The following is a 26,662-nucleotide window of genomic DNA, read 5'->3' as shown; positions in this document are numbered from 1 at the left end:
GTCAGCGACTGCCCCATCCAACCCACCCATCCAAAGAAAAGCATGTCTGCTCTTTGTGCGTGGGTACTCCCAAACCAGACCTTCACACAAAATCACAGAGCGGACACACCAGCCTGATCCCACAAGGAGTATGCCAAGGACATATCACGCAGTGCTAACAGTAACATTAGCACTGTACTAGCATCCTACACCTGAACCAAGAAGTGGAGGTGTGGGGGCCTTACCTTCTCTGGGCAGTGCCACAGGACTGCAGGCATGTAACAGAGCTGGTCAGCAGAGAACTGAGTATTTGGTGAGCACTAACTACACAGTGCTCAGCTGTGCAGTGAAGATATGTCAGAAGTTTCTTCTGAGAACCTGAACGGATGGGCAGATATGTCTGCTGGCGACATCCAAACCCAGCGTCCTAACAGTTTCACAGGTATTTTCATAATCCAAATAAAGATGTTTCCAGTTTGTCCCAGATGAGAACCTCCAGAAAATACACTCAGTTTGCTTTTCTGGAATGGGGGATTAGCAACTAGGTACTGGGTTCCCTTATAGGGAGAACAGCAAGGTGGAGAAAACTCCAGTCTACTGTTGGGTTTGGCAGGCTGTGCTACCCTAAGTACAGGAGGACCTCAGGGAGCAGGATCTGGAAACTACTGGGGTTTCTCAGACTTCCATGACCTGTTTATTCCCACAGCCTACAAAAGTACCATGCTCAATCCAATACATTTATGCCACAAAGAAGAGCAGCCTTTTCAATTGCAAACACCCATGCTGCCAACATGAAACACCTCCCAGACATCTTTTTATTGCTACACATGAAGCAACCATGGGGCTTTATGTAGGCTGTAATGAGGAACAAGCTCTCACCCTGCACGGCTGCTGAAGAGGGGATGACATGATGCTGAGAACAGGGCTAGCAGTGTGGTACCTGTGTATCAGCTGCAGATCACGACCACAAGGTCTGTCTGTAGCCTGAGGACAAAAACCTGAGAGAGTAAGTTGGTACAAATTACATGAATTACCTAAATAATGCTTGCTAGAAAATTATATCCCAATTCTGCCATCCGTTAGTCTGCAAGTAGCTCCACAGACAGCAGAGGAACTAACACTAAAATAAAGTATTACTCAGCAAAAGGTGGGGCTGAGCGATTGTGCCTTTAGCACTTCTTGCCTGTTTGCAAGTAGACTCCCATCTTTACAACACCGTTTATTGGGCCAGATCCTCACCTGGCTAGCTCCTCTGAGGTGAACTCAACAATGCTGACTGAAGGTAGCTCTGAATTCATGATTTACAAGCATTTGCTGATAGTTACTGCAGCCTGCTGTCTGCCTCCAAGTTGTTTGCTAAATTCAGTAGCGCTGCTTGTGGTATTTCCACCTCCTGCTGCTGCACAGGTGCCCCAAGTCACTGAGTTATGAATGGTGAGTCCAGCTTTGAGCTCCCATCAAGCCATTTGTGAAAAGCTTTTTAACATGGCTCTTTCCCTTGAAAATTTGAGCTGGGAGACAACCCTGACCACCAGTCCAGTCTCCAGACGAGCTGAGTCCCAACCCAGCAGACCACGCGGTTAAGTCCTGAGGGACTTAAGCATGTGCTTAAGTTCTCTGTTGGATCAGTGCCTTTACAACCAGTCCAACTGCTTTGTTAGCAGTGCTGAGCACCAGGGCTGAGCTCCAACAGGAAATAGCAGCTTCCCTTTGAAGTCCTGCCACTGATGTTCACGTAGGTGGGACTTCAAAGAAGAGCCACCGCTTCCCCTCCCAGTATCGGAGGCCCCAGTGTTGGAGAAGCAGTACTGCTGGTTTTAATTGCATTAAGGGATGCTTTAGGGCGGACGATTCAGCCCTTCTCAGAAAAAGGACAAGTTAAAAAGGTTCCCACCTGCTGGCAAGAGACCCAAGGAAAGGTTAACTTGCACCCCGAAACACCCTTTAAAACAAAGGTCTGTGGAAAGAAATCTCTTCCCCTTCTGTTAACTGTTTTCCCGAGTGCCACTGAAAACTACCATGTGTACCTTGTGAGCATCTAGTTTACTCTGGAGCTGTACTCCTCACCATCATAAGGGCCCCTCGCCAACTGGAAGTGGATGAGGAATGGCCAACCTCAGCTCCTGTAATAGGCATCACTGGAAAAACTGACCTCAACAACAGCTAAACTGAGCCAACGTGAAGAAATACCCCCACAGGCAACCTGCACGGCTGATTCTGCTGCTGACTGACTGTGCAATCATACACAGCAGCTCCTTTAACTTCCCTGTATCTCTTTTCCTTGAGGGAAAACAAAGCAGTCCACATCCTAAATGGTGTAAATAAACTGAACTGGTATCAAAACATGGCTCCACCTTTTCTCTTTCCAGTCTTGCAGATTGCCGATATCCAGTTCCTCTAAATCTTCCACCAGGAACAAAGCCCAGTCAGATGGGAGAGGGATCAGACCCCTAACACAGAAAACCCCGAGACCCGTGGAGTACTGAATGCACTAGAAAAGCAGCTGGCATGAGCAGGGATGAAGAGAAACAGTGCAGTTCACATGGATTTACAAAGCCCTTCCATGTTCATATTGCTTTTTTCTCTTCCCTGGAATTCACTTCATATATCTAAACTCCATACATTTCTACATACAATAGCTAGCTACATAAGTAGGCATGGATTTTGAAAGAAGATCAGTGTTATTTGCATTATTTTGTAATCTGTAGTTTTGTATTATTTGAGGACTGAGTACACAGAGCTCAGCTGAGCTTTGCTGTTTGGGTCACTGACTTGCCATAACCTGGTCATCTCACCTGGTGATTTCATATTTTGCACCTCTACACACAACACTTGCCGACTGTTTGTAGAACAAACCTGAGTCAGCAGTAAAGCAATGTATGCCAGTGGGGAGTAATAAGAGGAGGAATTTTACCCCAGTAAAACCAGCTAAGCAAAGATGTGCCCCAAAAGTGCAGAGAGAGCTTGATGCCAGACCCTGAGGGGTTGACAACACCAGCAGCATCAGTACTATGTAACAAGACTGGACTTGACCATTCAAATGATCCCAGCCCAAACCTTGATGTCTGTCCTGGTGTGAAGAATGACCAAAAAGCTGAACTGAAACAATTTCTGGCTCGGGAAGAAAAAATCAGTATGGAAAGTCACTCATAGGCCTTTTAGTGGCACAGCCATAGGGCTATGGCTTTGCTTGGCCAACTCAACTGCAGAACAGCTTGCACAGAAATGCTTGAAAAAGTACCTCTTTTTATCAACAGAAAAGTTATTCTTTTAAATACATTTCTCTTAAAGTTTTGAGCTTCTACCAAAAAAATGCTAATATGCATTTTCAGCCAGAATTATGCAACTATTCCATATTCAGCAGTTTCCCATTAAAGATTCTTGGGAATTAGGAGTCTGGGGGTTTTAATTGCTATTTTTTCTGAATATTTAATCAACATTTTCCGCTGGGGGAGAAAAAATATTCTGGCCAAGTGTAGGTTTCTTTGCGAGGTTGAGAAGGGCAAGGGGGAGGAGGGGTCGCTGTATTTTTCCTTAAAGAGACAAACATTCTCTTATAACTTAAGTCACCGGCTGCACTTCTGAGCCTGACAAATTTAGAGGACTTAAAATCAATCAATAAAAAAAGAGCTTGACCACAAAGGAAGTTCTGGTCAACCCTTCAGCTTTACATCATAGACAACATTTATTTTATCACAGCCTTAAAAGATTAAAATAGAAAAATGCATCTTCTTGGAAAACAGCAGTTATTTTCTTCCACTGCTCAGATATTTTTATAAGCCCAATTCCACCAGCCTCACTCATGTTGAGAATCACCTTACCCTGCAGGGCAGGCCATTTATTTAGAGGCAAGATATTATGTCCCAAGCAGGACACTAAGATGCCTCCACCCAACAAAAACTCTACTGTGCAGCTGAGCTGGACCAGCCTACGTCCCAGGTCCAAGTCTGGTTTGAAGCATTACCCATACTGTCTGGATACTGGCCTCTATAAATAAACAGGCAAGAAGGTTTGGAGAAGAGGTGAAGCCTTTCTCATTAGTTGTGAGCAAGGAAGGAAGTTGGACCTTACCAGACTGCGGGAATTCACAACTCCCTCCTTCCTTTAATAGCACTACTGGAGGCAGAGAGGAGCAGGGCAGAGTGGCCTTACAGGGACAGTCCAGCAAAAGAGCCAAGACAACTTGTGAAAATAAATACTGCACATGAGTAAGGGTGGCAGAACTTGCCTGACAGATACCTTTCTTGCTGGCTAATCATAACCACAATTTATAGCTCTTTCCATTAAATCTTAGCAAAAGGACACAATGGCACAGGGACTGATTTCATACACTGGCAAACGTACATCCTAATGCATATTGTTCAGAGAATTAGTTCTGATCATTTGTTGCCCCCTCCCAACGTATTTTTTTAGTTGCTTATACATATCAGCTTCAGCAAAACTTCCACTGGGAAAAGGTTTTTCTGGTCCAGGAGGAAACTTCTGGTCAAAACACACATAAACAAACCTGCCCAGAGCAGCCAACGGTTTCAGCATTCAGCTGGAGCACAGAAGACGTACATTTGAAGGCCCAATACAGATCAGGGAGTTGAACTGGGATCTCCTAAATCCAAGAGTGGCATCTTAATCCCTGGACAACAGGCCATTCTTGGATGTTGCTTTCCTGTAGGAGTCGTTTCATATTGGATGTAAGTCATAAAATATTTGCTGGTAACAGTGAGACCAACTCTGCAGGCCAGAGGCCAGAACACTGAAGCAGAAGGAGCAGCAACATGACGCTGGGTCTCCCATATGCCAAGCAAGTGACTTGGCTATCTACTGGTTTGTTGAGGTAATAAGAGAAAAACAAACACTTTACAGATCCTGTGTCTTTCAAGCAGAATGGAAAAAAACTTGAAATCTCACAACATCTTGTGCAACAGGAGAATCATTTCCTACCCACTGTTACAGGGGGGTAGATCTGCAGTGTTTATCACCTCTTGTTGCCAAAGTCAGAATCTGGCCTGCTGCCTTCCACCCTAATTCAGAATGCACTTTCATCTCTAGTATAAACACCGAGAAATATCAAAAGCCCCGTTGACAGTACTGCTCTCATTTTCTGCTTTAAGAAGTTGCCAAAATGTACAAAATTAAACTCTCCGAGTCACAGTAGGCTGTTTTGTCAGTTTATCCAATTGGTAACGTAATACTATCGTAACCTCTATCATTCTTTCTCTTTTCTTTTTTTTTTTCTTCCCCCACCCCCTTCCTTTCTTTTTTTCTTTCTTTCTTAAACAAGAATTTCCCCTGGAAGGGAACACAGTTCCTCCAAAAATTAAATCACAGCATCAAATTTCAAACCCACAAATATAAATCAAATATCGTTCTGTTGACACTGAGGAATACAACTTTGCACAACGCATGCTGCTGAAGCATTGTCCACGCGACGGTAGGTAGACTATGGATATTACTGAGCTAAAGGAGCTTCTCTGGGATTTTTCCCTGAAATTGCAGGAGTCGGAAAGAGGCATGCTTCACCGTCTCCTACCTACTACCTCAAAGAGCACATCTGAGGACTGGCCCTGTATTTTCTTGTCTTCCTTGTTCCTTTCAAAACTCATGGGAAATTCTGGGCCTCAGAAAATATAGAATTAGGTCCTTCATTAACGAGACCAACAGCAAAATAAGTAGCACCAATTTATAAACACAATTCTGTGGAAAACTTCTAGGAAAACAGGAGCAATGCCAAATGTTTCTCTAGCACCAGAGTGCCTAAGCAGGGAAGCACATCCCCATGGTGAGGCATGCATGACATTTGCAAATGACCTTCACATGAAATCAAATGTAACATGCATTACCTCAGTACATACCTCATACCTCATACATATCTCAGTACATTCATTCTTAATCTATTACTGATATGACTCATTAACATATTAATAGCAGTAGCGGTATTAATAGGTGTAATATTAATAATAATAATGTCATTGTAGTACTAACAGGTTTCAACATGCTAGCTCTTCTACATGCATATAACAAAAGCATTTGTGACCCAGCATCATAGAGGTGGTGAGACAAGAACTTTGATAGCCCTACCAGTTACTTCATGGGATGTGTGCTATTATCTCTTGTTATCTCCCTGAGGAATTACAGAAGATCTAGAAGTGCAACCATAAGGATTGTTCAAGGTATAAGATCCCTGACAGTATCTTCGCTGGACATGGGATCAAACCCTAAAGGATGGGGTTTTTTTCATATTCCCTAAATGTTTCTGGTGTACTCCGTCAGGTGTGAAATGACTTGTAGGACCTACTGAGCGCTTGCAGAGATTTTTGCTTCTCCAGGTTGCAAGAATACTCACACCTCCCTCAGGGACATGTTTTATGGAGTCATTTTGCAGAACTTGTCAAGAACCACTGGGCAGGAATAACACATAGCCTAAGAAAAGCTGCTGTATGTCTGGGTTTCTACCCTTGATTTCCCTGCTCAGAAATCTCACCTGAAAGGACTTGAGGAATTGATCTGTTAGTTTGGGGTTTCCAGAAGCACGGTTCCCCTGATGTCAAGAGAAGATCCTCACTCAGCTGAGCCCACCTCCAAAGCTCAGCCAGCACTGCCACACAACCAGCAGACCAACAGAGCCCAACAAAAGCACGCTGACCAACGGCCTAGCTCTTTCAGAGAAGTGCCTGACTCACACTGGTTGTATTCTGCAAAGGGAAGATGCTTGCCCAGCTGAAAGTTACTGCATGATTTCTGATTGTATAGTACAGATCTGATTTATCATTAGGTGCAGACACTGCGCATGAGACTTGGGGTGAACTATAGGTTGAGGTTTCAAGTATCCTTAAAAATCTACCACTTTAAGACTCCAGCTTCAGGGTCAGGCCCTTCCTTGTTTCTAGAAAACTCACTATGAGAAGAAAACTGGACAGTACCCCTAGCTTCACACACAGACAAAATCTGCAAGCACAAGTCTGCCTCTGCACCTCCAATGTCATTGTGCAGGGGAAAATAAGCCGTTCTGTTGTATCTTGCCATACATCCCTGAATCTATGGGATCCAAAATCCACACCACAATGGGAGGTAAGACTGGGCAGGCTGGGAGCCACAGCTGGGGTAGAAAATATCCACAGCAGCATAAGAACAATAAAAAGCAACACTATAATTACCTTCCTGCTCACCCTCACCATGCTGCAATGAAGTCTCTGCCACTAACATCTCATCTACATACAAAGGCAGTGCATCTTTGAGTATATTAGAATAGCAAAAGCACTACAGCTCTCGTTAGAAAGAAAAGTTGTATGATAGAAGTCACTTTGACAGCAAAATAACTGCATTTAGATGAGATCTTGTCCCACTATAACCAGTGGTAAAAAAATTAATACAGAATTATTTCCTAAGAAAAAAGTGGTATCAAGGCAATTTTTCATGCAAGCCAGGCCTAAAAAATGGTTCTTAAGAGTCGCTGCCAGGAAAATTACCTAATATTCCAACTCTTCCCCAAGCCTCATGGTACCCGCTATGGCTTTTAAAACCCCTGTTCTTGCAATGGCACCAGCTAGCCTTGGGGTCTGCCCAGAGACACTTGAAAACAGCAACACTGAAGGTGCAGAACCACAGGATGGGTGTGGGCTCTGAAGGCAGCATTTCAAAAGAAGGAAAGCACTGTAACTGTAGCCTATTAACCACTCAGGTGGTCAGCTAAAGGGCACCCGTTGAGGCTGACAGTGCTGATGTTGCTCTGATGCTGCCTCAAGGGAGCTGTCTGGCCCCAAGAGCAGCGAGAGATGGGTTTCCAGCCCCACAGTCAAGTCTGCCACAGCCTTGCTGGACATGGCTTGGGACACTGGAGGAGTTGTCAGTGTTTACCTTCACAACTGGTTTATCTGGCTCCCACCTGCTAGCTCTTCAGAGCCCCCAAACTATTATTATCAAGAAAATTGTATTAACTGCTATGTGCCCAAGTGAATAAGTAGACAGGCTCACCCACTGGGAATAGGAAAACAAATTCTCAAAGCCAGATCTCTCCTCCTCCCTTTCCTCAGGCTTAGCTTTATTTTTTAAGACAGAATTGAAACCAGCCCAGGTCACCCCATGCCAGGCAGGAGGGACGAGCCCCCAGGATCCTCCTTGCCTGTTTTCAGCCTCTTTCATAGCTTCATCCAGATCACCCAGATAATGGGCAGAAACCTGCTGTGTGCTTGCTGCAGTAACCTTGCAACCTTGCCATAGCTGTCTGCCTTCTTCCTCCAATAGCCCCCTGCAATCTCCACCAGGGTGAAAAATAGCAAGTGGGCTCCCCCTTCCTCACCATCCCAAAAAGAAGAAAAGCTCCTTGATGCCTCTCTCCTCTCCAACTGTATTGCTGATTCCTGATAATCTGTCCTGCACAAAGAATTAAGTGACAGGCCCATGTCTCAGCAGAGGAAATACAGTGCTTGGATCACACAGAAACTCCAACAACTTTTTTATGAGATCTACAGACGTGTGAACTTTACCTTTGCAGTGCTTTTGTGAGGCCTTTGCTGCTGAAACTTACTCCTCTCTAGAGGTGAGGACAGTCTTCCCAATGCTTCTGTGCTGTAAGAACATGGGCTTTTATATGCAGGCTGCTTTTATGGAGGGTTTTGAGAGGAGAGTACCTAAATTGAAACCACATTGCCCAGCCTGAGCCAGAGCCTGTTGCATGAGCCCTGTCTACTCCTCAGGTCTTTCCAGTGCTGATTGCTTCCCAGCGAGAGCACGAAACAGTGGGGCTTACAGCTCCCGGGAATCTCAAGCATGGAAACAGTACTTTAACAGCTTAGAAGCCTCCACCAGAGCTCTGGGACACTTTTCCATCTTTCCAGGGTCTTGGTTGGTGCAAAGTGGCCTGAACAGCTCTTTGTATCTGTAGCTGCTACAAGAGAAACACCTTTCCTCTCTTTTTTTTTTTTTCGAAAGAGAAGCTGTTGGGACGTGCTCACCATCTCGCTCTCTTCTGATAACCCTTTCGGCATCCTTCCGTTTTCTGGTTATTCTTTACCCCTGAAATCTGATTCCTGATCTCAGCCCTCTCTTATCAGCCCTTTCACTGAAGAGTTCCAAAGCAATGGGTTAGTTTTAATCTTTGCGCTCTTTCTCTGTCCCTGAGGCCTCTTTTTGCTGGGGGAGGAGGTGAGTGATAGGACTGACATTTGTGGGGGGAAGGGGCTGCCATCCATTAACTCGCTGTTATCTATCTATTCATCTGTGCAGCAAAACAAAGGTATGGTTGTTGCTCCAGCTCGCAGACCTGCGCTGGCTTCACTCCAGCTACTGTGGGTCACAGGAGCAGAAGAGATATGGAGGCATGGCCTGACAACAGCCCAGCAACCAGAAGGTAAGGCCTCCTATACGGGCTCTGTGCTGAGATCTATACAACCACGTCCTTCCCAAGAGCTGGTACCCAAGCTGTGCTGCTGAAGTGAGCAGGAGGTGAGCCCATCCTGGCCATAGGCTTCCTCCATTTGGGTGTATAAACCTGCCTGTAAAACACAGGACTGATTCTGCACCACCCCAGCATCTGGCAAACCTGTTTTGGGCTGTGCTCTTACTTAAGCAATTATATAGGATATAGGGTGCTAGAACATGAGTTCCCTTATCTCTGTTTCCCACATTACACCCTTTCCTAAGGCAAATTGATGCAGCCCCATTGAAGCCGAGGCATTGATTGACACTAGCTGAAGATCTGGCCCTGATTCTGCCGTGCTTTGCCTCTGGGTAGTCATTTACACCTGTTCAGAGTGCAAAAGGCAACCAGCAGCAACCGCTGGAGCTGCAAAGCAGTGAAGTCCCATGCCATCGCCTTCAGAGCCCGACATGCCACGCACTGATCAGTGGCACAGGGCCCAGTTCCCTTTGCATCTAAGTTGGTTTTGGCGTTGCACATCGGCATCCTCTCTTCAGCTTCTAGTAAACCTTGAGATCGCTGCCAAGTCTCATGAAAGAAAAAGTTGTGACCCAGTTCCTGGAGGGTGTCTTAGTGTAAATAACTTTCAGTGGCATGATGACACCCTCATGAAATCTAGCAGTGCACTTATCAGTCCATGAAATATGGAGCCAAGAACCAGTCCTGCTCCAACGTTACATGGTGAATACCTTTTCCTTTCCTTGCACACGCAAAATCCCTGGCAACTTCTGGAGAAGAACTACGGTTGTGCAAGCCAAACAGGGCTTGGCATATTTTCTGAATCATCAAAATAGCACCAGTTTGCATGGACAACATCAACTTTTGGGCAAAGCTTGCCAATACTGAAAAAAACGCTTATGCCTGAATTAGACCCCAGTTCACTGCAGTGAGCTGTCTTTCCTGGGTTGTCTCTTCAGCCAGCTTTAACCTTGTGGCCAAAGAGTCTTCCAGGGACTAGGCAGACCCATCTCCACTCACTGCTTGCAATATACCTGGCAGGAACCGAAGCTGAACTTTTCTTTCTTATTTTACTGATCTCAGTGACACCCTGTCTAGCATGGCACTATTTGGTGACCTCAGCAGAGCCTGTGCAAACAATGGTGAAGCTGAACAGCCACCAACACACATCTTCATGTCCTCCATCTTTCTTGGAGTCTTCCAGGCATGACAGTCACTCTGGCTTTTTCCATTGCTATCCAAAATCCTGTGAAATTACTGGAAGGCCTCCGGAACCAATTTCAAACAAAATGGATCCAGCATTTAGATCTAAGGCACCATGTTTAGATCTGTGAGTTGCTTTGGGCTTCTAATTTCCATGGGGATTTGCATAATAAACTACAGTAATAGGCTGGGCGAGTACATGGAGCAGTGGCTGTGAGCCAGAAGCTAATGAGCTCCATTGCAGACTGTTTAGCGCTGGACAAGTCACTTGACCTTCCAAAGTCACATCATCTCCATCTGTGAAATGGGGATAGTAATACTTGCCTCACAGGGGTGTTGTGAGGATTAATTAGCTGCTGCTTGTACATCGCTTTGATGATGTTAAGAACTACTAAGTATTGTTATTGTATCATGGCTGGGATGTTATTGCAGTTAGAGCTAAATCCTGCCCTTGGAAAAAGATGCGTCTTTCTCCACGTCTTGTAAAATCAGCTGCTAGGCTTGCGCAAGTAGCGTTTATATAACGTTGGTACCAAACATCAATATGCACCTTGTACCTTTGACGTTGCCAAATCCCCAGAACAAAGCCTGCTGGGAGTCATGTGATGCACCATCCTGGAGCAAACAGCTTTGGGCAGGAGCCCAACTGCAAACTCTTTTCTCTCTTCCCCCACAAATTGAAATTAGTAAATGTTTCCATCAGGCATTTCAGCGGTGACCTCAGGTTTAGAGCTCAGTGTGCCATACAAAGCCCACGGGCACACCAGCCCAGGCAACACATGCTACATGCTGCCGAGAGGACAGCCCGCGTGGGACAGGGCACCTGGGATAGCTGAGCACACTCCTGTACGCCGCAGAGCCACGACGGCTGCAGTGAGATGGGATGGCTGCAGGAAGAAATGGATACATGCATGAGCACGGACGGAAAAGGTAAGCTCCCCTGGACTAAACTCTAATCTTAGGTGGGTGCTTTCTCTCCCATATGCTCCCCTGAGAGCAAAGCCCGTTTGCCTCCTTGGCATTTGGGCCTAGATAATACAAAATAGCTCACAAATAAAACATTCGACCAACTGCAATGGGCTACAGCTCAGAATCATTAATAGGCTCAAACCACAGTATCCAGCCTATTCAAGGAACACATAGGAGTTATGCATCCAAATTTCAATGACATTTAGTGGAAGTCAGCCAAATGGCTCCCTTTGATTCCTTTGAAATTTGAGCCATAACTGTCATTGTATCTTAGACGTGTGAACTGCTCTGAGAAGTCTCCCATATAGATTAGACTGCGATCAAAGAGTTCCACTAAACTGAATTTTATGAAGACAGAGGGTTGAGGTGAGGCTGATCGGCAGCAACATTATTTGGAAAAAAACCCCAAATCTAGCAAGTTTGAAAGGGTTAAAGAAGAAAGTTGTTTGGGTAGACAGTGCACATTAACTATCATTTTCAGTCAGCATGCAATGACTAGTTAGCAGGGCTTATCATCCCCAGCTATGTGAGGAATTACAATAAATGCCTGAAATGCAAGCAGGTTTCCGGCTTAGGCAGGTAAATAATGGAAGTCACTATTTTTGTCTGAGTTGCAAGAATTCCCAGCACACACAGGCTCCCCACCCCCTCCCTACTGTAACACAGCGAACTCTACTCCCTGCTGCTTGGCAAAATGAAGTCCTTTCATGCATCCTCGGGACTTTTGCTTTGTCTGCAGAAGTAGCCGACTCATGATTTCCTTTTTGGTGGAAAGTGAGAGGTTACATTTTCTGCATTCATGTGTTTTAAGTACTTCCAGAATGTAATGACCTATGGATCAGTGGAAGGAGATAGGAGCTGCTCTGAGACAAGGACTGCATGATTTGTAGGCAGAAAATAATAAAACAAGCAACCAGAACATAATTCTGGTGCTCTCAAAGCCTGGTAGTAATCTTCCCATTGCCTTCAGTGACATGAGGCTTCACTTCTGCAGCACCATTCCATGCAGAAAATACTCTCAAACTATTCAGTGATTCAGCTGCTTTTTGAACAGCCTCTGGAGAGAAACTCTGACTGCCTCTGCAGGATAGAAACAGGGTAAACTTTGGCTAGAATGTAGTAGTAAACAGGGAATAAAGTCATTAAAGTCGGTGGCTTATTCTCATTTAGCCCAAGGCCCTTTTCCCTACCCTGGCATCCCCAGGCACCCGCCTGACCTGTCCTCTTTCCGAGGCCCCTTGGAAGTTTGTGTGATGCAGCTTTCACATGCAAGCTGAAAAAAACACTGGGCTCCCGCCACAGGAGGAGAATCAGGGAGGGACCCTGAGCCTCATGAAGTCCCATGTTGATTTGGCCAGGGTCCAGGTAAGTCCATGAGCACCTCAGACCCTTCTGCTGGTGAATGCACAGATTGTTTGTGAACCACTGCTGGGGGAAACCCAGCAGAGGTGTGGAGATGATGGTGCCAGGGAAGGGTTAACCACTGCCACAGCTCGAAGAGTGTCCTCCCTCGCTGCTTCACACATGCCGGATTTCTTAGCAAAGTGAACATATTAGCACTGGCATGCTCCCACACACCGCCTTGGCTCTGCTCCAGGAAATCATAACCCAGCTATTTGGCACACAAGGCTGCAATTTTATTTACACAATCAACTTCTTGATAAACATAAAACTTACAAAATATACCACGCCCTTAAAATAAAAAAAGGAAAAAGTGTGAGGGGAGAGCTGCAGTAACCTGACCTTCCCAGCCAGAAGGGCCAACCTGCTTTGACTTGATAGCCCCATCCCCAAAGAAATCACCTGTGGATACAGGAGTTTGCCCTGGCATTAAGGCAGGGTCCTGCTGGGAGAGACACAGTGTGGGACAGACGAACTCTGTGGGGCTGGGAGCTGTCAGAGGGATTTGGGCTGACTCAGGCAGGTTTCCTCCTGGGCACCAGGGAGTGCAGGCAGGGCTGCCAGCACCCGCTGCACCTATGGCCCTCAGGCCTCCCGTCCTTACCTCCTTGCCTGGTGCCATCCCTACTCCTGGCTAGTGCAGCCATTCCCTCATGAGGGAAAGAGGGCCCTGCTCTGTCAGTAACCCCAAAACAGTGGGAGCCGGCCTCCTTTACTGCCCTTATCCTCTTCTTGTTGTGAATCTTGGCAGAGGAGTCTGTGTCTCTATGATTGTTATAATTTCCAACTCTATGCCCCTTAGTTAATCTATCCAAGTGCAAGTGACAGTTGTAGGTTTTATTTTGGGAGGAAAACATTACTGATTTCATATGGCAACCAGGTTTTCTAGAGGCATACTCTATTTTGCCAGAGCACCAGTCAATTCAGCTGGGAAGCAGGGAAGCCTAAATCTTCAGCAGCCCCCTAGGGCACACGCTGCCTTAGATGAAGTTCTGCCTAAACATCAGATAAAACTGCATCAGCCTTGCAATGAACTGAGAGGCACACATAATATCTGGTGTCACCGGAACTCAGCTCCACCACCTTCTCCTTCACCTTTTGAGCTCATATTTCTCCACTGACCCTTCACAGAAATTGCCTTGCTTGACTACTTGACAAAAGGCTCACAACCCCACTCCATTGACTCTGTAGGCACTGGAGACCGTGGTGGCATCTGGTGCAAGCTCTCTGATAGCTGGGGCTAATGGTTGTTCCGCTAAGCTTCAAACTGGACACAGGAAGAAAAGGCGATGCTTAAACAGTCTAAATCCCACTTGAGAGAAACTGCATGAGAAAAAGTAATGGGCCAAGGGCATTAAACTGATAGATACTGGCTGAGGATCTGGACATATCTGCTTTATTGCTTGCAGATAAAAAGATCTGCCTGAGGCTAACAAGCTTTTGATAGTTTGGGAAACAAAGATTGATTCTTTAATTTTTTTTCTTTTTCCCATAAATAGGAAGAACCACCTTCAAATACCTGAGACACACTGCAATCGTTTAGGCAGATAAACATCTTGATTCCTAGAGATAACAGGAGCGGAATGGTTGGCCTCAAAACCCAAGCATTCATGACAGTTCTTGAAACAAGAACATTATTACTCTCCATTTCCACAACAATTTACATAAAACTGCTAAGAAAACCCTTCTCCCTTTGCAGCTGGAAAATGTACTGTAAACACACTACCTGAACTCTTGCCATAGCTCCTGAACACCTGGAGTTGGGTGGGTGAGTGGGTCCCCTGGGCCTTTCTCCTGGACACAGCTCAGGGTCTGCATCAGAGCCTGAGACACTGGTTCCTTTGAATGAATAGTGAGATGTGAAAGAAAGCCCCCTCCCATGGAAGGACAGGAACACTGGAGATTAGAGCCAAGGCCAAGGGAAAAAAATATGCAGGACTGGGTAGTCTAGTATCATGGCAAAAAGCACCTCCTTGGAAGGAGAGCAGGCAGTTTCTGAAATAATCTAGTTGCCTGCCAGAAATTTTGTTTCTCTTCACAGGCTGGGAGAGGAGAACACGGGTCCACATAAGCAGACTGCAACTGTGATGGATATTTCTCAGGCTATCCATTACAGAACAATTACCATGCATTTAGTCTTCTCTCTTCCTCTCCAAAAATCAGCAGCTGAAATAAAAGCCACCAAGAGCTATCAAAATGGTTCTATCAAAAGCTGGGATAAAGGATAAAATACCCTTTGGGGACTGCACCTTGGCTCTTGTGGGCAGGTCACAGAGCAACTCTGGGGATGCTGCAGGAGGCTACTCCAGCCAAAGAGCCTGCAGGTGCCCTCCTGTTTTGGCAGCATCCTTCCTGTAAAGGTCTTGCACCCACCACTGTAACAAAACATTTGCAAAGTATAATTTAGATCTGCCTGCTACATATCCGGCTGCACATGAACAAAAGGCTCTCCTTGTATTGTGAATAATTTCTTCAAATACCAGGTATTGCCTCATTTCTCCAGAATGACCAAGTCCTACAATTTTATAGTGAGTAGCACTACATATAGTGACTTTCCACTAAAACAAATTTCACATCTCTGATTTAAAGCCAGTTTTTATCCTTGGTGAATGCAAGGACCTGAGTGCCTCTCAAGCAAAAACCAGAAGGCAAATTTTGCCCAGAGAGACATACTAAAATCTCAGGATTTCTAAAGACAATCTCAAGATTATGCTTTTTTGGATGCTAACATTACTACTGCCATATAAAAAAGAAACAGCTCTCAGTATGCAGGCGGTTCATATAAGTGCTATAAACTGACAAACCAACTGAACTGGTTTGCTGAAAGTATGTTCTACAAAGAGCTTCCTCAGTCCATCTGTTCATCTTACATACTATACATTACCTCCAAAAACTAAATGTCTTGTGAGAAATGACAATTAGATACCAAGTATTTCCAGTTGCGTGTAATTACTTAGCACATTGCTGTCACTGCCGTTTTGGCACAGGCATGTAGAAGTGTGCTCCATCCATACAGACAACAGTCAAGGTCTGTGCTGGTGGCTGTGGGCAGACTCCTTTGTAGCTGCAGCATCATTATCAGCTTTTCTACAGGGCACAGGTGGGACGAGGAGAGCCTACAGCTATCAGTCAAACCACCTCAGCTAACGCAACCCATTCCAGAGGGATTATACTACTAGCCAACAGCCTAGGGTGGCTACTGCATCACAGCTCTTTCTGTGGCTAAACACAGGGACACAGCAGTGGCAGGATCAAAAGCAGTGAGTACTCAGAGCTCACTTGAGATTCCCATGTTCTTGCCACCATTTGCAAAGTTAACGGGCTATGCAAAACTGAGCAGCCATCAGGAGAACATACTTTGGACTGGCAACCACTGCTCCTGCAGAGTAATGCTGGGATAAGGATAAAATACAAGTGATCTTGCTACCTGACCTTCACACCTCACAACTCATGTGTCTGCCCTCCCCCTCCTCCTGCACTTCTGCCCTCTAAGAATGAGAAAGAAAGACCAGGGAGAGACAGGGCCCAAATCAGAAGTATCACAGTTCTGCAAGAAGGGACAGGGACCTTCAAGCTGAGGGACATTTCCAGCAGAAGCACTGATGATTTCTCAGAAACGGGCTCCCAATTAGCCTCATCAAGCCTATTTCAGAGCCACAGGAGGGCAAGATGTGGAGGAGGACTTCAAGGGTGCTTTCAAATGAACTGAATCAGAGGTTTACCCAACCCCGCTCTTTCAGAAGTTTCTGAATAACGCACCAGCTTGAACCACTGGAAAGAAACAAATAAATGAGCTGGCAGCTTTCACAGGGAGGAGCCTTGAAGCCCAGTTCCCAAGACCACGCCAACCAGCTCCGTGTGACAGCATACAGGAATGAAAATAGGTAGGTAACATTAACAGAAATACACTGAAACTTAATAACAGCAGCTTGTCAGGACATGCACCAAAGAGAAATGGCTCATAATAGCTACAGCCTGTATTATGAATGTTTCATAGCCATCTGGCTAACAGAGTTGCCTAAACTCAACTGATGTTTTCTGTGTGCTGTGGAAGGAGGCTGTCAAGCTGAAGTCCTAACATCTGTATTAAGAAAAGATACCATTTCTCTTGTCAGATGAAAATGCCTTAGAATAACAATGCAGCAATGAGCAGAGCCTCTAAGGAGCTAAGGCTGTGTCCTCCTTTGATGTAAATGAGCAAGGTTCACTACGGACAAATGGAGTTATCCCAATTTACACCAACTATAAGATCCACCCCCATTGTATTAACCTCTTCTTGGTTCAGTCATAACTTTCATGTGTCTATCAGTAGTTTAAAGCAAAGGCACAGTCTTAAAGGAAAAGTACCCCCCCTGCTTTTCCTCTCCTGATCTGATTCGCATACAAAATGGGCTTATGAACTCAAAAATTATGGGAGGGGTTCAGGGAGGAGGAAAGGGAGACACAAGAGCCCTTTTATTTTGCGTCTTATTCACAATGAAAATTGGCACAGAAGCCAACCACATACATTAACATAGTTTGGGCAAGTTTAAATCTCATGAATACATTTCTGTGGAAAAACTATGTGACTATGGAAAAATCCCCTCTTTTTTGCCATTTGAAAAGATAACAGGCTTCTATGTGGAACATACCCAGAACCTGCCTGATTCAGAGACATGGAAATACAAAGATGAATAAGGCTGAGTTTCCCATGCTAGGGGCCCATGGAAACTGAGAGGGGAGGAAGAAGTAAGGAGGCCCATTGACTCAGGAGAAGGACTTTCATCCTACAGGTGAAGGAAGTATTTGAAGGCACTAGTAACATCGCAGGCCTGTTCCAGAGCCCATTTAAGTCACTGGCAACATCTCATTGACTTCACTGGGATGTGGGTCAGGGCTAAACAGTTTTAAAATATAATCCAAGGTTATTTCTACATCAGTGTGTAATAAGTGGGATTCAAAACAGTTCAAGTGTGCCCAGCCCTGTGACTTACCTGCTTTCTGTCCACATGTCTGGCTGCTAGCTAGCCTGGCTGCTGCTTGGGCTCAAAGTCTCAGTATCGCACTGAGGAAGAGCTGAGCTCAGGACCTTTTTGGAAGGCTCTCTTGGACTGAAGTGCACACTAGACTGCACCCATGTCTAAGTCAGGCAAGCCAGAAGAAGGAAGGCTTTGCCCAAATGCATCGGGGCATCAGCTGCACTTCTCTTTCCTTCTTGTATCTCCATTGCACTTCTCCAGCCTCAGGCTGAAGAGGGCTCTCAGTGTGAGCTGGAAGGTTTGCAAAGAGTAGTGGGCATATCTGCCAGCCAGTGTGGGTGTTCCTTTGTGTGATGGTATAAGGGCACCTGGCACCCAAAATCTGGAATCTAAAGCTAGCCCAGCCACAGCAACTTGCACTGAGGTATTCTGGCCCAACTGCAGTTCAGATACAGCCTTAAGAGTTCTGCAGAATTTGACAGTTACACGAAAATAGTGACCCTGCCTCATATATCCCTAATTGCAACCTATAAGCTATTGCCATTCCCATAAAAACCCCCTTTGCCTTTGCTTACTGACACTGCACAGTGCTGTATTTATGGCAAAGGATAGTAACCTCAGAATGACTGTTTTCCTTTGAATGAACCAGTTTGCTTTATTATTAGCCTATCTGATACAATAGTTTGCATTACAAGTCCTTCATCAGATCACTTCAAAAGCACGTCATTGCACTAGACCTTTAATATCTTGCTAATTTGTTTCATAAATTACTAATTGAACTCTAAATGACTCATATTGGTATGGTGAGTCTCACCATACAGAAAACTCAATGATCTCAGAAGAAGATACATCATGGAATCATCCTCTCCTGCTAGGTAACACAAAATTAAACAGTGGGGTAGGAGCAGGACAGGGAATTTTCCTCCACAATTAGCAGTTCAGAGCCCTTATCACTGCGATGCATCTAAGTACCACATATTTTGCACCTGTCTAAACATGGAGTTTCCACTGATGTCAGTGTGTGGAAGAAGCAAGGTGTATGGATCCACACATCGAGGGCAAAGGAGCTGTGGAGTAGATCAAAAGGGAACATTCTCCCTTCTGGACAAGTCCGTCCATAGTGCTAGCTCTGTTGCTTCAATGACACATAATGCACATCGCCACTGATGTCATTGCTAAATTTGGCTCCACTGGAGACATGGGGTTTGGCAGGGATCAGCAAACATGATTTTTCACAGATTGTCCAATGCTGACCACTTCCAGGCATACCAAGAGACTGTCTTTGCTTTTTCCAACACAACCACCTCCAAATGCAGCCTAGAAACAGCATCACACCTAGCACTAGCTTGGCAGCTGGTGAAAGGTAATTGAGTATGTCAGGACCAGTTCTCCAAATGCACAATTCTGTTACTTACTGGACTAGGCTGGAGAGAGGTCAGCAGGGCTTCAAGCAGCTTTGTCTGACTGACCCTTCTTCGCTCATTGACCTGCTGTTTTTCCCTAGAAGCCAGCCTGATCACCACTCGCCTTGCAGCAAAAGATGGGTTTCTTCTCACCTGACTCCTAACAATGTTGGTATCTACATCTGCTCAGCCACAGTCACCTCCCACCACAGTTCATGGAGTGACTAGGCATTTCTGGGGAGTAAACCACCCGGCCTACAGCAGATACCTCCCTTAGGATTAGATCAGTATCACTCCCTGATGGCTGTGAAGACCATTTAGCTCTAGATCTGCTGTAGATATTCACATAGAGCCAGAGGAATCCCATCCCAAGTGAGTGGTCAGATGCTGAGCTGCTACGACAAATTAAAAGCACACTTGTTTTACACACACAGTTGGCCTTGTGTGCATCCTTTGCTCCTTGCCCACCTATCTGGCCTTGTTCTAAGCTGCCTTTTATGACTGGCCCTAGGACAGGGAATTTGCTGCTGTTCTTACACATCCAATAAGCAACATGAACATGAAGACCGCCACATGTGCACAGGCGGTGCTGCTCTAGCACAAAGACTTGAAGCAGAACTGGTTAGCCAAGTTCTTACCTGTAGACATAAAGCCCCAACAGGGACCTTTGCAAACATCTCTGCTGGTCTCCTGCATTACCAGGCAGCGTTTCACCCAGCAGATTTCTGAACTTAGAAAGCTACATGGTTCCCTGGTATAATTACAAGTATACTCCCACTGGATTTAGCACCACTGGTTAACCAAACACCATGCATTAGTTCCTAAGAGAAAGACATTATTTATTTTACCCACAAAAGGTTTATCTTGTAGTAGCCATCAACTTCCCATAGAAAGATCACACTCTACTACTATACATCGGTCATTAAAGGCAGCGTCTAAACTTTAATATCTCCAAAGGAACAATAATTGCGACCCTCTCAATATTTTATATCTGCAGACAGGCAAAATGAACTCACTGGAATCAGCAGGTGGTGTATGTTCAGCTGCTCAGAGTAATATTCGGCTTGCCTATTCCCAGCGAGGGCAGCTGACATCAGAGAAGCAATGCCCTGTGAATGTACCATTCAGTGGATAGGAGAGCCCAGAGTTTGTATGGTAGACATCAAAGTGTTTTGTAACATGCAGATGTTTTCCATGCAGAGGCTCAGAAAAGCGATAGCCCAGATTTTGTAAATCCTGCACTATGGTTTTTTCTTCCTTTTCTCCCTCATATACCCCCATTTCCTTGCCTTTTCTTACATGGAAGAGTGATACCATTAAAAATGATGGGTTATATCCTTAGCTGATACAATTTGGTGTGACTCCGCTGACTTCACAGAGCTATGCCTGTTCACACAAGTTGCAAATTTCTCCCATCAATTTAAATCTATACAGATTTACATCATGGGGAATAGTGCAACATTTTTTTCCATAGCTAATAAGCCTCAAAAAAAAAGATGACCTTTGACATCTATTAAACTTGTATTTGGAGAAAAAGATTTCTCCCACCCTATCTCATGTCCTTCATCCTGCTCCTCTGTTTATTAGAGGGTCCTCCCAGTGCCATGTGAGCCAGAGCTGAGCTGAGTTGCTGAGAATAGTGCCCATGGATGAACCCACGGCTGGATCCACTTGCTGACATATAGCTCTGTTCCCTTTCCATCTCCCCAAGTAACACTGTGAATACAACCTGTCCCAAATGTCCCTGAGTCTTGCTGAGGACAGAGCCCTCATCACTACCACCCAAGCTCACACACAGAATGTAGGTAAAAATTCCAGCTCTGTTTGATAGAGGGCAGCAAGTTCAATGCACAGGTCCCTCGGCCCAGGTGAGTTCCTTAACCAGCTAGCTAATAGCTATTTTTAAAAAGTTCTCCCTCCCTTTCATTTTCATTTCATGAAACATTTCAAGAGGGCTTGCTTTCATCTTCCTATGGAATAAAAACACATTTCGAAACCTCACCATTTTCTATTAAATTAAATTATTGTGTTCCCACTTGCCCTAACCAGAAGCACTGTACCACCACATCTGCAAAATATATTGTATTGTGCTATGATCTTGTGCCGCTCTGCAGAGAAACACAATGAGGTTTCCCATGACATTACCAGCTGCCCTCACACACAAACTCCCTCCCATAAATAGGTGCCAGTCTATATACAGCACACATGAGGACAGACACTTCCCATCAGGAAGCAGTTTACTGAGCAGGCCAGAGAGCTTAAACACTTCTAAAAACTCCACAGCAACAACTCTTCTGCTGGACAATATGCTGACTGAGCCTGATTTTGGGATACATTGAATTATCCTGAAGAGGCAGGTGACTTAAGTGCCAAATTCCTTACCACATTTACTGATTTAATTTGACCACTGAAGTTCTCCAGGCTTTTTTGGAAGCCCAGTTACAATTTCAGGAACCAGTATGTCCAAGACAATCCCACAGGTTGAACACTGTCATTAAAAGCATAACCTGTTCCTGCTTGAGGCAAATGATGGGAGTCCCTGCAGAAGTGGTAGTGAATTAAGTATCATCTGCCTCAGCGGTGGCTCTGTATTATGAAGCAAGACCTAAGACCACTGGAGATCTCTGAGGCCATGGTAAAAGTCTTACATTTCTTCCAATAAAAGATGAGCTTGATACTGCCTAGTGACATGCAAAATATGTTTGGGACACATTTTCTGGAAGAATTGAGGAGAGACCAACCAAAATGATCAGGAGCTGGAGCTCATGATGACCAAGGAGATGTTGAAAGAATTAGATTCGTTCAGCGTCTAGAAGAGAAGATGACGAGGAGACTTTATTCCTGTCTCAGCTACCTTAGAGACAGTACCAAGAAGTACCAAGCCAGGCTCTTCTTGAAGGTGCACAGCTCTTGTGGTCATTGCACTGACAACTCGCATCTCCTAGAAAGCATCCCAGTAAGGCTCTCCTGTAACCCACCTTCTCCAGTGTTATGCGTACGGGTACTCTGTATGCTGCTTTCCATATGATCTCCTGCTCTGAGATCAATGTTTCCACCCTGTTCCTCTTTCCCTGAGACTGCTAACTTGCTGGAGGTTAAGCTGCCTCTCAAACAGCCCCCATCCCACTTAGCCTGTATCCCAGGATTTTCTTTCATGAAAAAGGTACTGTAAAGGCTTTGGACCCTTAGCTGTGATTTACACTTTTTCATCTCCTGTAGAAAGCCTGCCGTGTATGTGATGATACCATTCAGCTCCGTTTACCTGAGAACTTAAAAAAATACCATCGGAGGTTGTTTTTTCCATATGGGTAAATAGTAGGGGTGGGAGTATTCCTTATGGGAAACCTGGAACAGTCGCACTCTGTCGGCCTGACATTTCCTGCTGTAATTGAAACTTTTGATGTTAAAAATTCCATTTGCACAGTGTCTCTCTAAGCCAGGCGGGGAGAAAGGCAGAGGTGGGTGCAGCATTAGCACAGTTTCCCCAACTCCCCCACTGCAGCCAGTTAAACTATAGCAGGTGAGATGCATAGATGTAAGGGAAGGAATATGAGGAAGGAAATACCAGCTGAGTTAGGTAATTTGGGTCAGAGGAAGCCAGGCATAGTTACAGAGGCAGGTACAGATTAAATCAACTTGAGGCTCTAGGTATCCGTGTCTGCCCATGCCCCTGTCCAGGAGGGCTGGGAGAGGTGCACCCACGTGGTCCTATGCTCACAGGGGATGTGTATCTTGGACATCTGGGGTCTGCCCTGAGAGGACAGGAAAATAGCTCCTGCCTGGGGACCCATGGGGAGAAATAATTTTTCCCTGTTCAAAGTTAAAGGACATTTAGTTGAGTGTCTTTAAAAATCCCACCCAATGCTATACAAACTAATCCTCAATGAAATCAGCGAAACAGCCAAAATTTCTGACCCAAGTCCCAACTGGCCTCAGATGGAAATCCAGGCAGAGGAGCCCACTGCTGCCAAACATAAGCTTATCCCGGTACCAGTCCCAGACCCCACCATAACCTTACACCTGAGGACCAGCACAAGCCTGCTAGCCACTCAAGCCAGCCCAGCTGCCCCGGGCAGTGGCAATTCAGTTTATCCACAGGGGTCCTTTCCACTGGGGACACAGCTCATGGGTCCATAGGAGTTTCACCCAGCATGACTCGCCCAGCCTCTGCCTCAGCTCTGCAGCAGCCACCAGTTCAAATCTTACCTCTACCTCCAGATCCACCCCACCCCGGGAGCTCCTGTCATTCCCAGCCCTCAAGCAAGCCAGATGCCTATCCTCCTCCTCCACGAAACCTCCAGCAGGCTCTTCAGGGGTGAACAGCAGCAGCAAGAAACATCTGAATGCGGGTATCAACACTGGCCCCAGCTCCCGCTAGCACTAAATACATTAATAAGACAAAGTACAGGACAAAATGGAACCTCTGTGAGTAATGGACATAATTACATTAGCTAGTCAAAGTAACTTTATGTTAAGAAATATTTTTGGCATGCCATGAAAAGTTTAAATCCTGTCACACCCCAACAGTTACAAAAGTCAAAGACAACACAACATGAGCTTTATTTTAACTGTTACATGCATTTGCATAAAAATGCTTCTTCAGAATGATAATGCAACTGTGCTTCCCTGTTTTGTTTTTTGCTGTTTTCCCTTTTGATGCAACTTTCTTGCACCCTCAAAGGCATGAAGTAGAACAGGAAACAGTTCTGCCTGCAACTCTTTTCTCAAGCACCTTAAAAAATTAAGGCTCAATGCTTTCAGCTTCTTTCACATATCCAAAAACAAGACAGTGAAAAGACCAAGTACCTAGACACACCAATGATTTCTGAAAATCTGGATTTTCATTGTCAAATATGCATCTGACCCTCCAGCCATGACAGTGACAGCCACAATAACAAGCAAATTACATTAATCATTATTCCTCCTAGCAATCCTTACAAGTAATGGGCAGAACGGGGTGAGAAAAATGAAGCTGGATCTACAGAAACAAACACTTCAGAAAGGAAACAATTGAGTTATTTGAACAGCTGTTCAGATTAATTCTCATTTCTAATCCTGTTACTTAAATGACAACTGACTATAAACCAAATCTGCTCCTTGGAGTTCCACAAAAAGTACATTCAGGAGCAGAAGTAGGGAAAACTTTCAGGTCTCAAAAATACTAAAATGCATTTTGTGGTGCTGACTTTCTAAAATGCTGTCAACAGAGTAGGCAAAACTAAACCCTAAAGTTTACCAGCTGTTACATTTTAATACTAGATCTAATATACATATGCTTATTTTTATTTAACTATTTTATTTGAGACAAAATGATTTTTTAAAATTTATATATATATATGTTTTTGTTCTGTTTTGTTTTTAGTTTAGTTTTTCACAGAACTAATATCTTGGGTAAAAATGCATTTAGGAAGACCTAAAAAACCAGAATTGCCAATGATCCCAGTACCTACCAGTTCTTAGATCTCCCACCAAGGTATCTTTCATAAGAAAACTCATAATAGGTGATCCAGTTCTCCAGGCAAAGCTGGGATGATGAATTGCACAAAGATAATTTTTTCTACTACAGTGGCATCAAGAAGCCTCCTAAGACGGTGACTTGTGGGTGCCCCATTATGCAAAAGACTGTCCCTTACTGAGGGGCTCACAACTGAAAGAGAAACAAAGATGGGAAACCAAAAATAAAGTGACTCGTCCAGTGCCGCAGAGCAGGCCGGTGGCAGTGCAAAGTATCTGGTTCACCTCAACTCTTCCTCCAGTAATCTGTCTGATACGAGTGTATGATCAGACTCACTGGATAAAGCTTTATTTTTGGTTTCTCCTGCCTTATTTCTGCTTCACAGGCTGGCAGAGTGTTGCAGAACTTCAGCAAGTACAAATGTAATGGTCTTCAGCGGATATCTGGGGGAACCAAGGAAGATCTTTATCTTGGTCTTATATTGATCTTGATTTTTGTCCACCTGGAAGAAAGGAACTCCCAGCGTGCCACTAGCAGAAGCCACATACCTCAAATTATCAACTGTGAGATAAAGAAAGAAACTGAGGAGGATAAAGAGATATGAGGTAAATACGAAAAGGCAAGTGCTGTCGGGAACCAATGGCAATATTTAGCGTAAGAGTTGTGGGAGTCTCTGGTCTTCTGCTATGGGTAAACATTTGTCCGAATGACAGCACATGGTAGAAAATTATGTGAGATGGGCCAGAACTAAGTAATGATTGATGAGCCTTGGAAGAGCAGGGCCTGGCTCTCCAATGTTGGTTTTGCAACCTTTGATCTTTATAGCCACGCATTATAAAGCGGTTTCAACTTGTAGCTAAATTCCTAACATACTCAGCTGTAAAATCCAGACATATCCTGAGTAATAAAACAAATACATGAACTGGAACTTAGGCGAGAGTCATCTTTTACTGTCACTTATTGCTGGGAACACCTAGAGCTTGTTACAGTAGATTCAATAGGAAGACACAATTTTAAAAGCAGCATGAAGAGATTCTGGCTGGAAACAAATTAATTGAGCTGTACAGCCTACATCATTAATCCTATCTGGATCACCAATTCACAGTGCCTCTAAAGTGCATCGCAAAACCTTTCAAATTGTTACACGTACAGTAACTATACTGCATGATGTTCATGAAATACAACTTCTATCGCTCTGCGTATCAGAGCCACGGGCCTTCTGCAAAAACGTCATTCTGCAAACTGTGGATATAACCAATAAATCAAGGCAGTTGCACAAGCCACAACTTAGGTGGCATTAATTAGATCAGTGGAAGTTATGATCCAACATAATTATCATTGTTACCCCACCTACGTTTAATTTCAGTGTTTCTTCCTATCTTTCCCCCAGAGGGTCAATAGGAGAGTTAACTACATGCTTCAACAGTGTCAGTCTCCAGAGGCAGCACGAAAGAGCAATGTTTGGTAATTACATGAGTGCAAGTAAGGGGAAGGGGACTATCATGAGATGTGATCAGATACCATACAGCAGGGGGAGAAAGAAAGAAATTCACCCTTTGCCCCTTACACACCTCATAGCTTTGCAACTGTACAAGAGGTCTGGGTTTTGTGCTGCTTGATCTGAGCCACCAGTCCCTACTCAGCAAGGTATCTACATACAGAAACATATGTAAAGATGCATGTAAGCATATGGAGAGTCTTATCGAAGTAAATCTGATTTCCCAGTGTCTTACATACATATTGGAAATGGCCTGAATGGCACAGCTGAGGGGAGGGGAAGAAGGGTCAATCTACTGAGGTGGGACTTGAGGCACCTCTGACCACATCTGTAATAGCATGTAGTGCAGAACAAAAGGAATGGACACAGAGAGACAAACAATTGGTGCCAGGGACCCGATATCCACACTGTGTATTTCCATTCTGT

The 26,662-nt window shown here is 44.8% G+C and overlaps 1 long non-coding RNA gene across 4 annotated transcripts in view; it reads left to right on the top strand.

The window, feature by feature from the left end:
- Positions 1-11,149: 11,149 nt before the first annotated feature.
- Positions 11,150-26,662, top strand: part of LOC114012514 (uncharacterized) — a 30,175-nt gene continuing 14,662 nt past the window's right edge. For 3 of the 4 annotated variants that reach the window (XR_003555009.1, XR_003555007.2, XR_003555010.2), the window contains exons 1-2: positions 11,150-11,482; positions 25,124-25,343. This is a non-coding gene — a long non-coding RNA (uncharacterized LOC114012514). Of the gene's footprint in view, positions 11,483-16,662; positions 16,807-25,123; positions 25,344-26,662 lie in introns of all 4 variants that reach the window. The other variant, XR_003555008.2, reaches the window with a different exon arrangement.

The sequence above is a fragment of the Falco peregrinus genome, chromosome 11, assembly GCF_023634155.1.
Source record: "Falco peregrinus isolate bFalPer1 chromosome 11, bFalPer1.pri, whole genome shotgun sequence".
Lineage (NCBI taxonomy): Eukaryota > Metazoa > Chordata > Aves > Falconiformes > Falconidae > Falco > Falco peregrinus.
This window is presented reverse-complemented; position numbering and strand designations above follow the sequence as displayed.